The sequence below is a fragment of the Macrosteles quadrilineatus genome, unplaced genomic scaffold, assembly GCF_028750875.1.
Source record: "Macrosteles quadrilineatus isolate MER2022 unplaced genomic scaffold, UCM_ALF_1.0 Scaffold_3__2_contigs__length_128488019, whole genome shotgun sequence".
In the NCBI taxonomy this organism is placed as follows: domain Eukaryota; kingdom Metazoa; phylum Arthropoda; class Insecta; order Hemiptera; family Cicadellidae; genus Macrosteles; species Macrosteles quadrilineatus.
The window spans coordinates 15,964,726-15,975,216 of NW_026542596.1; the positions used below are offsets into that span (position 1 = coordinate 15,964,726).

A 10,491-nucleotide genomic window follows, 5' to 3' on the forward strand; every position below is an offset into this window, starting at 1 on the left:
GCATTTTTCCAGATATGCTGGCAAAACTATTACTGTATAGGAATACATATAAACCTTCGCAAATACAATATCTGACAATTTCAAAGCCAAAACGAATGCTTCGCAATTAAATGTCACCCGATCGTGTTATATTTAATGATAAAAGGAATTGCTTTATAGATATATGAGGCATAGTGGTCATAGTTTACAGCCTTTTGCCAAATAGAAATATAGGCATATGGCATATGTTCTCTAGTAGATTATTACCTCAGGATGTTTAAGGTTGAGAACTCTTGTAGCGTTTTATTGTCAACGTCTTGAAAGAAACTCCAAATTCAGAGGAATTGTATAGCCCACAACAAAATATGTTAGGTACTTCCAAAATATGTCCTTTGCTGTATTTTTCAAGGAAATCTTTATCGTACCTTTTTATCTAAAATATACTAAAAATACCTCACCGCAGCAAACCTGCAGACTTACCTAGCGAATTTCCATTTACCTGGTTGGATTTTCACCAAGATATTACCTCTCTTCAATCAAAAATAGAAATTTAAACAGAAAATAACTTATGATATAACCAGTGGAATTCAAATTAAACCTAGTTAGTTTCATGGCAAAAATCTTGAAACATTCGTACAACAACTATTTCTGTAAGTTAATGGCTAAACCTGTACAAGCCCTCAAAGTTGTTAATTGTTTTTAAAGGACAATCACCATGAAATAAATACAAGATTTAGAAGCTAACTTTCTTTTGATAAACACAGGCACAACATTTTTGAAACAAAAAAAACTTTATGCTTGTTTATTTTGCATATAACCAATATACAGGGTGAGTCTTTTAAGCTGTCATAAACAGATTACAGACGGACAGCTTGACAAATAGAGATGAAACAAAACTTTTCCCCACTAATTCATACCCAAGGAACAGTGAAAACAGAACTCCTTTATCTTCACCTGTTTCAAAATGGTGGCCATTTGTGTGGAAAATATTGATATTCACAGAATACCCTGTATCTTGGAAACCACTAAACTTATTTTCGTTCTGTTTGAAAATTATTAATCCTCGTAAGTTTAGCTATAATTTTATATGCAACATGTGAACACTTTAAAAACTAAATATTTTTTCAATGATTTTATTTTTTTAATGTTGGTAGCCTTGTAAAAGAAAATGTTTGAATGGCAACATATGTCAAATGGCATATAATTTTAAAGGTCTTGCAAAAACAAACAGCTTTAAAATTTAAACCCACCATCTTTGGTAGTTTTCTAGTGATTAACCAAAAAACTCCAATTGCCCATATAAAACCCATGTTAAACTTGCAGCACTGTATTGAATAGTGTATCTGCATCCACTATCTCCAGTACTACACGTTTAACATGCAAAAATTTTATTGTTTTTAAAAACATTTAAGCCTAAATCATTAAAAGTATTTAAATACTTTAAAAATACAAATTACAAATTAAACTTAGGAATAAATACTAGACTTTCAAACAAAGCAAATCATTGTAACAATTTAAACAAGTTCGCTTCTCAGTCATAAATATTAAGTTCAAAAGTTTGTACAGTAATAATCACAGAACTTTTGGTGGAAGTACAACAGTTAGGGGAGAGGGGTAATCTATATCAAGATTGACTTGGATGAAGAACACCAGCTAGCTAATGTTTTACCATGTTCTATTCTAACATTATTAGAACATTTTTTTTACAAATAATAAAACCAAGAGTTGAAGTTAGTCTTACTCTCTTACTTCATAATGAAGGATTATTTTGTAATTTTAATAACTTTTAAAATTGTTGTAATAACTTTTAGCTGTGACTAGTAATGTGGGATGAGTTTCTTCAAACACCCAGTGGGTTAGTTCTAAATAATTATTTATGGGCATTTATCCCAGGCATGGTTAAATACCCTAAGATGTGTATATTTATTAAAAGTATAAACACTATCAGTCAGTGATTTGCATTTTTCTCATTAAACATGATCTACAGAATTCAAATAAAAATGTGCTACAACCTGTTAGCGAATTTCCCTATAGGGAAGTAGCTATTACCCTACTTGGTGGCACGGTAAGACCTAGGCTTGGGACCGATTTACTTTTTTATTTTGATGTCCCCAAATGCCAAAAATACCGTTCGTTCAGATTTTTATATATCTACATCTATATAGCTCATAAATAGATCCGTGAACTTGAGTAATTTTTGTCCGATTTTGATGAAATTTGGTTTAAAGGTGTAAGCACAGAAACATACTACTATAAACCAGAATGCCAACCGCATGGTAAAAAGCATTAAGTGTTTTGAGAGAGCTTTGCCTGTCAATTCGTAGGCAGCGCCACCAGCGTTTCTATGCTGAGTGCATGGCAACGCTGGTGGCGCTGCCTATCGAACAGTACAAGGTAGACAACTTTGTCGGGTGACTGTAGGAAAAACTAATTTTTCTATAAGTAAACCTTCATTATAGTCAATCAGAAGCCTCCAAATGACACTGTTGGCAAAACTAATCCTGAATAACAAATTGTGCTTGCACTGCACAGACTTCTCTATTTTTAATCCCACAAAATAAAACATGTGATTGGAATTTCTAAACATTTGTTTTAATTTTCTGTTTATATTTCGTTGTTATTTCGTCACCAGCATGGCAACCCATAAAGCCCATGTGAATTTTTTAAAATTTCAAATTCATTTTTTGTGGTTATTTTTGAGCCTATTTTAATTTTCAATGGGATTCTGCACATCTACAGGAAAATATCTTTCTAACAGTATAGGCCTATTCCCTGCGATGCACACGAGCTGAGAAAAAAGGTTTTAAAGAAACATGCTTGCCTATTAATATATACTAGTGGTCGTCCTGTGGTCGAAACTCGGCCAAATATAATTAATGTACAGACTTCTCTATTTTCTCCTCACACTGTAAATAAAACATGTAATTGGAATTTCTTCCATTTGTTTTGTTTTTCTGTTTACATTTTGTTGTTATTTCGTCACCATCATGGCAACCCATATGTTCCATGTTAATTTTTTGAAGTTTTCAAATTAATTTTTTGTGCTTATTTTTTTAGCCTAATTTAGTTTATAAAGGGATTCTGTACATCTACAGGCAAATATATTTCTAACAGTATGCATAGATAGGCCTATTCCCTGTGATGCACACGAGCTGAGAAAAAAGGTTTTAGAGAAACATGCTTGCCTATTAATATATAAACTAGAGGTCGTCCAGTGATCGAAAACTCGACCAAAAATATTTACTATACAGACATCTCCATTTTCACCCTACACCATAAATAAAACATGTGACTGTAATTTCTACATTTTGTTTTGATTTTCTGTTTATATTTCGTTGTTATCTCGTCACCAGCATAGCATGGCAACCCATAAAGCCCATGTTAATTTATATATTTAAAAAAATTTGATTTTCGTTTTCGAGGTTGTTTGGCTCTTCTATCCGACCGATTTTCATAATTGAAGTCTCAAATTGAAGGTATGCACGCACGGATGAGTTTGAAGCAAACACAAGGTGAAAAACCAAATTATTTTTTATAAGGTTTTTCTATGATAAAAAATTAATAGCTCCAGTGTTGTTTATGTTTTTTATATATTTTTAACTCTAAATAATTAGTAAATTATAGGCTTTAATTCGAGCTATTGATTGTTTGAATCAGTTAAGTTCAAGATACTGTATTAGTCAATCAAAAATCATAAATTTGATTGTTTCTTGGATATGTTTTAACACTGCGTGGGCAGCATGGGTCCTCTAGTTTACTGTAATTTGTTTTAAAAACCTTGATGATGAAAAGATTTTTTAACTTAACCACCATAGCAGATTCCACCAAGCAACAAGGACCTAATCTCAGAGTACTTATGGTGGAATAACAAGTATATAATGGGGTGGGAATGGTGGAGGTGGCCCCACCCTTGGTTGTACAGATCAATATAAGCTCACCAGGCCAAGCGAGCTGTTGCCTCCCCTAGGCTAATTCTCCTCATAAACTTTGGTAAAAGACAAATCAGTGGGTGAACAATAAGAACATATAGTTCAAAATTAGACAAAATGTAACAACCTTAGAGTTAATACATTTTAAGATTATTACAAGACAGTTAACAGCATTATGTTATTTCCTTTTACTCCAAATTGAAATCAAGGTAACCTAATTTTATAGATAAAACAGAGATAAAAAATCAAAGTTGTCGATTGAAAGACCAAATAATATGATTTGGAATGATAATATTCTCTAACGTCTACAACAACGTTAGTCTGGGTGACAAGGCGACAATAATGCTTGCCAGACTTCATACTAATTACAGAACACGGCATGCCACAAGAAAACCTTGAAAACACCTATCGAGAAGGGCACTCTTTTGTAGGAGGTTTAGCGAGAAAACAATACTTCAAAGGAGGAGTTGCAGATTATGTAAAAGACCTTGAAATTAAAACAAAACTCGTACCGTAAGCACAAGCACAAATGAAGCAGAACTCATATGCGAGACACTTTACAAAATCAAACTAAAAAAGCAAAACCTATAGGTAGGCCTACTAGGAGTATACAGACCAAACAAGAGCAAAACTAGTAGATGCCCTTGACATAATGAGAGAACAACTTAACATATCTATTCGATCACACTTGCAGCTAGTGCTGTTTATGGGGGACAAATTGATAATCTAATTGAAAACATTGAAAACACAAAACTATAAGATTTCCTCAACATCCAAAGGCTACCACTACCCCCAACCAGAATCACAAGCGCAACTGAAACTTCTGCAGCATGCTTGACATCAAGGACTGGAGGTGCCTCCAAACGAACATTATGGTCCGTAGACAAGATTATATCCAAGATGTCAGAACGTAGACATGCATCTTGTTTGTCTCAAGTAGTTTTTGCAAAGCTTGACATTGTAGCCAAACTTGCATTCACCAGTTCTATTCACAGATGGAGATGTGAAATAGCGTCTAACTACCGGTAAGTTAAGTTATAATCAAGCATGTTTTGCTGGAGTCTCTCTTATTCTTCCTGTAATCCAGCTACTACTAGGTCACAAATTGTGGATATTTATAGGCATGCACTGTGGATGCGATACTCCCTGGTGTGGTGAACGTCCACAATTAACAATTAGCAACAAATCAATAAAAACTATGAAAATTAACAATAAATAAATTAGGTACTTTAACTATTCACCAAAGCATCACTGGATCAAAGCTCAATAATCCTAAGTTAAAATCTATATGCTAAAAACTCATCAAGAGAATAAAACACTTTATTTATTAACTAGCTTGAGAGTTTTGATTTAAATGGTTGGATTTCAAGGTTTCTGCTCTTTGGTGGCAATTTATTGAAGCACTTGATTTGTAGGCATTTGTGGCTGATTATTGGTTTCCGCAATCTAAAAAAGGGTGGGACAATATATTGTGCTCTCCCTAGTGTTATAATTATGAACTTTGTCAAAACATACATAATCACTCTGGTTTTCCTTTAGCCTACATACAAGATTTTGAAATATGAAAATGCAAGGAACAGTCATTATATTGTAATCAATAAAACATTGCTTATTAATAACATTGTTTTGTGTCATCTTGATAAGGTAGGCTAAATTGCCAAAATCCTTACTGCTTTTCTTTGCCAAGCAAAAACATGGATAGCACCTCTAGGCCCTACTATTTCCCCAGAGCGTTCATACAGCAAATGGGAATGAAAATCACTAAAATAAGTATTTAATAACATATTTCTACCAACACATTGTTGTAGCTTATGTAGCAAAAAACAGGCCCTTGAAAGTTTTGAAACTACTGAGTTGGTGTGAGATTCCAATGTAAGCTTCTGATCTAAAGTGACCCCTAGTAACTTAACAGGCTTACAATCTTCCTCTGAGTCTAATTTTTTCAAAGTAAAACAGATTATTTCAGTCTTGTTGGCGTTGACTCTAAGGTGGTTAGCATTAAACCAATAACTGGCTAATTCCATTAGGTACTCTGTCACTGTGTGCTTTTACATTTTTTAACACTTTATCGGTAACTACAAAAGAAGTGTCATTCGCATATGAATGGTTTTACAAGGAATATTTCTAGGCAGATCATTTATATAGATAAGAAATAAAAGTGGACCCAGAACTGACCCCTGTGGAACCCCTGCAAGGACCTCCTAAAAAGAGGACTCAATGCCTGCCGATGAAACCTTGTGCAATCTACCACAGAGTAGATAGGCCTAAGTTTTAAAGAATTGCATCTGCTTATCATCTATACCATAAAATGTTTGTTTGGAAGGGTTTTATGTGATATACTATCAAAGGCCTTGCTGAGGTCTACAAGAGTCATATTAACATATAATCACAATTTTCAAAGCTATTAATAATACCAGTTACAACTTCATTTAATGCCTTAGTTGTGGAACGTCCAGGTCAAAAACCAAATTGGCTACTACTTAAAACATTATATTGATCCAGAAATTCTAAGAGTTGGTTCTTAACACATGATTCTATTATTTTTGAAAATACAGATATGACACATATTGTTCTATAGTTATCAATACATGACCTGTCACCCTTTTTGAAAAGCGGTATACTCTTGGACATTTTTAAACAATTAGGAAAAAAGGAGCAATAAAAAGAAAGATTGATCAAATATATGTCAAAGGTGATACAATATTAGCTGCAATATGTTTGATAACTCTGTTACTTAAACCAAAAATATATCTTCACTCTTAGAAGGTTTCAGAGATCTCATTATTTTAAGCACATCAAGCTCACTAACATAATGCAACTTAAATTTATCCGGAGGCTGGTCTACATTGTTTTTTAAAGGTGCAATAACTCAAATTACCTTTATTAGTTAATTTAGTAAGCACCTTTTTCCCAATACTTATATAGAAATCATTAAATTCATTAGCTGAAATAGGTGGAATTGGATTTTCCCGCTGATAGTAGTTACCAGCTTCTGATTTAATTACTTGTCATGCAGCTGAACACTTATTCTTAGAAATTTTTATTCTGCTTTCATTGTGCATGATTTTGGCTTCCTTGATTTTGGACCTGTACAATTTTTTTTTCTTTGTGGTAGGTTCTTCCTAGTTCTTCAGTGTCATTTTATTTTTAGTCTGGAGATAACCTAAACTAACCTTCCTAATCTAACCTAACTTCAAAACCCTTACAGACACAACATCTGCATAACACCCAACCTACCTACCTCACAAGTCTAAATAAGAGCTGAAATAAAAACTTAGTTCATAATCAACGTTCAGTTGAATGCCTCTACCTCTTTGTATAAACTTAAGGTTTGTCATCTTAGGTTTCTTCTTCTTCCCTAGACAAACCTTTCAATCGTTCATGTTTGTGTTTACTAGACAATTCGAACAGTGGCGACAGAGCAGTAGATTTAAGAGGCATTACAGTAAAAATTCAAACGATCGTAGTTTATTCAGTTTTTGTGACAGCAGAAAAATCCTTGAGCCACTGTTTTCAAGTAAAAATCTAGTTTCTAATGATATGTAAATTACTATGGTACCCTTGGTCACTCTACTTAGTCTCAATAATTTCTGGGGCGGCACTTTTACATCCTAGCACTTTTACGGCAAGTTTACGTCCTACACTCATTCGAATGCAATTTTCGATTTTTCGATTGAAACCGGTATTTCATTCAATAGGATACTAGCTGTGTGCCCGTTCTACGGATGGGGATCTTGTAATTAACTTAGTCAGTTGAAACCTAATTCAGAACAGCAGTTTTTTATATGCATATTAAGTGTGCATTTTTCCAGATATGCTGGCAAAACTATTATGAAAACATATAAACCTTCGCAAATACCATATCTGACCGTTTCAAGCCAAAACAAATGCTTTGCAAAAAACAGTTTTAAAGCTATAGGCCTAAGTATGAGACATAGCCCTAAGGTAGGCCCATAATTGAAAGCTACTTTCCACACGGGTTAAAAGTAGTTATAATACTACCTACCTCAACCTCACCATAGGCCTACACACTTTATTCCGGTTGAAATTTTCATTAGAAAAGGTGCTCTTGTCTTTCCACGAAACACTGAGAAATATAAGGACATTACTGTAATGCGTTACCTACAGACATACACAGGTTTGTGTGTATTGTATATAGGTAACGCATTAATTTCCTTATATTTCTCAGTGTTTCGTGGAAAGACAAGAGCCGCAGCCCCTCCCCCTCTTATTACGTATAACTTACTCACAAGTTGTAAAATAGGCATAGGCCTAGCTTGGCATGAATCATCGTAGGCCTAGGCCTAAATTGCATTCTTAACTGGTAGGCTAACTTAAAATAAATTTATAAAATAACAACAACAATAATAAAAAGTTTACTTACCATTCAGAGTCAAGTTATAACAGTATAGAAACGTCAAATGACTACAATGATAACATCCCTTAATAGTCACTCACAGTACGTATTTTGAATGTAAACTTCTACTAACTTTTTGGATTGAACTATTTCAAGGTTAAATGTCTAACTTAGCACAATACACGACCTTAAACACAGAATATATTATTATACATACATAATACTAATACACAAATTTTTACACATTCAGGATGCACTATTCAGGGAAACAGACAGACAGACACCGAGCCCGAGCCGAGAGGAGACAGGCAGACAGGACAGACCAGACCAGGCAGACAGACGGAGACGGGTCAAGCCAGTGCCTGATGTATTGTATTCGTTTTTTGTTTGACCATTGACTATATATACCCACATGTCTTCTACATTGATCTCTATTATTACCTTATTATTACAATAGAGATCGATGATAGGTAATGGTCTTCTGTAGGTATATATAGTCAATGATAATTTTGATATTGTCAATGATAATGATAACTCCTCAATAAAAATTGGCCGTGATCATCTATTCTATATTATAATTCAGTTTTAAAAAATCTTTGTACAACTAAATCTAGAGTTCGGGTCGCCGGAATTTTATCCCCCTGGACTGGAAATTTACCCCCTGGGCAAAGCTCATGGTGGAAGGAAAAAACATAGGTGTGCTATTCCCACATATTTTGACGTCACTCGGATTGCAAACAAAAGATCACATGATTGTAACTGTCAAATTAGTATATGTATTTGTTTTGATTTGGTTGTTATTGTTTTTATTATTATAAAAACAATAACAATCAAATCAAAACAAATACATACTAATTTGACAGTTACAATCAGGTGATCTTTTGTTTGCAATCCGAGTGACGTCAGAATATGTGGGAATAGCACACCTATGTTTTTTCCTTCCACCATGGGCAAAGCTGACGTCACTATGACGTAGTAACCTGAGTGGCCAAAAGTTTGTTCGCGGCCGGAATTTTACCCCCGCGGATTTGGGAGTCTAATGAAAATAGCCTGAGCGTGATTAATTATATTAGCGATAAAAACCGGGATTTTACCCCCTGTCCATATAACTAGCGTTTAGACAACTGAAGATGTACGGGCCGGATTTTTACCCCCGAAATTTTACCCCCCGGATTTTTACCCACCGGAATTTTACCCCCGGATTTTTACCCCCGGGGGTAAAATTCTGGGGGTAAAAATCCGGGCCCTACACTCTTGGTTTTTATAATTTGATGTGTTCTGAAGAGGTGGCTATGGTTCTTATTAAATTCACAACCGTGAAAATATATGTTTAATTTCGCGTTTAATCCATCAAGCTGATTTACCGAAACTCAAAAGTTCGCGGCCGGAATTTTACCCCCTGGTTTGTGACGTCACGTTTGCCCAGGGGGTAAAATTCCAGGGGGATAAAAATGCGCTACCCCCAACTGAATCTAGAGTTCTAATGGACCGATTTTATTAATTAATACGTTAATCAAAGAACCAGGCTTTGATATGTTGTTGGAAAGCTTAAATCGTGTAGATTTGCAAAATAATTATGAAAGTTTGTTTTTGTTATGATTTATGGCGAAAAAACATGTTTTCCATAAGAAATACATTGAAAATTGTGTTTTTCACACTTTTTATTTGGGTGCTACTTTTGGATGCCTTTTTTAAGTATTTCCAAGAAGTGCATGGTATCAATTTGTAGGAGATTTTATTCCTTTTTCAGAAAATCACCTTCCACTTTGGTCGATTAAAATTTGGGTAGATATCCACAATTTGGTCCATTTAAAAGTTATTTGCAAAAAAGCTAAGCAACCTCCGAATTTATAAGAACGAGAAAATACTGAGTTAGGGATAATTTTGCTAAACTTTGAACAACTAAATCTAGACTTCTACTGGACCAATTTTGTTAATTAATGGGTCATTGGAAAGCCTAACTCATGTAGATTTGCAAATAATTATGAAAACGGGATTTTATTAAATATTTGTAGTGAAAAAGCAAAAATAACAAAATACATTAAAACCCGCCTTTTCAAGTTTCTGTTTGTAGCAAGCTTTTGGCTGACTTTATTAAGTAGTATTTTCTTCAAAAAATGCATAGCAGTTTATTTGTAGTAAATTTTATTCTCTTTCAGAATATCACATCCACTTTGGCCGATTTCCCCTTCATTTAAAAGTTATTTGCAATAAGCTAAAGTGATC

The 10,491-nt window shown here is 34.1% G+C and overlaps 1 protein-coding gene across 1 annotated transcript in view; it reads right to left on the bottom strand.

Annotated features, from left to right (window-relative positions):
• LOC128989684 (stress-activated protein kinase JNK) overlaps window positions 1-8,521 on the bottom strand; it is a 59,833-nt gene extending 51,312 nt beyond the window's left edge. Inside the window, exon 1 of the mRNA XM_054411671.1 lies at window positions 8,293-8,521. The gene's annotated coding sequence lies outside the window, so the exon portion shown is untranslated. The remainder of the gene's footprint in view (window positions 1-8,292) is intronic.
• Window positions 8,522-10,491: the final 1,970 nt, after the last annotated feature.